This window comes from Bombus fervidus, unplaced genomic scaffold, assembly GCF_041682495.2.
Source record: "Bombus fervidus isolate BK054 unplaced genomic scaffold, iyBomFerv1 scaffold0065, whole genome shotgun sequence".
Taxonomy (NCBI): Eukaryota; Metazoa; Arthropoda; class Insecta; order Hymenoptera; family Apidae; genus Bombus; species Bombus fervidus.
The window spans coordinates 3,488-5,000 of NW_027212628.1; positions in this window are offsets into that span (position 1 = coordinate 3,488).

The following is a 1,513-nucleotide window of genomic DNA, read 5'->3' on the forward strand; positions in this document are numbered from 1 at the left end:
TTTGGTCCCGAAAACGTTAAAAAAAAATAGTGGACCGACGCGACTCGGCCCGTCGGACTTGGTCATACTCTCCACCGGTACGTAGGGACTTAGAAAAATTTTCGACCGAAAAGTTTTTTCGAGTTATTTCGCTTAAAAGTGTTATAAGGTATGAATATTTTTATATAAATCGCTATATTATTATATTTTACGTCGGGATTAAACGTTTATTTGGTCCCGAAAACGTTAAAAAAAAATAGTGGACCGACGCGACTCGGCCCGTCGGACTTGGTCATACTCTCCACCGGTACGTAGGGACTTAGAAAAATTTTCGACCGAAAAGTTTTTTCGAGTTATTTCGTTAAAAAGCGTTATAAGGTACGAATATTTTTATATAAATCGCTATATTATTATATTTTACGTCGGGATTAAACGTTTATTTGGTCCCGAAAACGTTAAAGAAAAATAGTGGACCGACGCGACTCGGCCCGTCGGACTTGGTCATACTCTCCACCGGTACGTAGGGACTTAGAAAAATTTTCGACCGAAAAGTTTTTTCGAGTTATTTCGTTAAAAAGCGTTATAAGGTACGAATATTTTTATATAAATCGCTATATTATTATATTTTACGTCGGGATTAAACGTTTATTTGGTCCCGAAAACGTTAAAAAAAAATAGTGGACCGACGCGACTCGGCCCGTCGGACTTGGTCATACTCTCCACCGGTACGTAGGGACTTAGAAAAATTTTCGACCGAAAAGTTTTTTCGAGTTATTTCGTTAAAAAGCGTTATGAGGTATTAATATTTTTATATAAATCGTTGTATTATTATATTTTACGTCGGGATTAAACGTTTATTTGGTCCCGAAAACGTTAAAAAAAAATTTTTTATTCGAAAGGTTTTTTTGAATTATTTCGCTTAAAAGCGTTATAAGGTGCGAATATTCTTGCATAAATCGCTTTAAAATGACGTTTTACATCGGGATTAAGCATTTATTTCGTCGCTGAAAAGTTATATAAAAAAAGTATGATCGCGCCCGGGACGTTGGAACTTAGTCGCATTCTCGAGCGGTACGTAGGGACTTAGAAAAATTTCGGACCGAAAAGTTTTTTCGAGTTATTTCGTTAAAAAGCGTTATGAGGTATGAATATTTTTATATAAATCGCTATATTATTGTATTTTACGTCGGGATTAAACGTTTATTTCGTCCGTGGAAGGTTAAAAAAAAACGGACGGATACGACCGGGCCTTTGGAACTTTGTCTCATTCTGGACCGGTACGTTGGGACTTAGAAAAATTTCGGCCGGCGGAAAAGTCCGAAATACTTATTTCGAGTTATTTCGTTAAAAAGCGTTATAAGGTATAAATATTTTTGCGGAAACGGTTATATCTCTATTAAATACAACTGGATTAAACGTTTTTTTCGAATTTTTTAAAAAATTAGTGTCCGTCGAACTGACACGACTGCGATATTTGTTTAATTTTTTCGTTAATTAACGTTGCAAGGTATATATTTTTTTGCATATTTCTCGT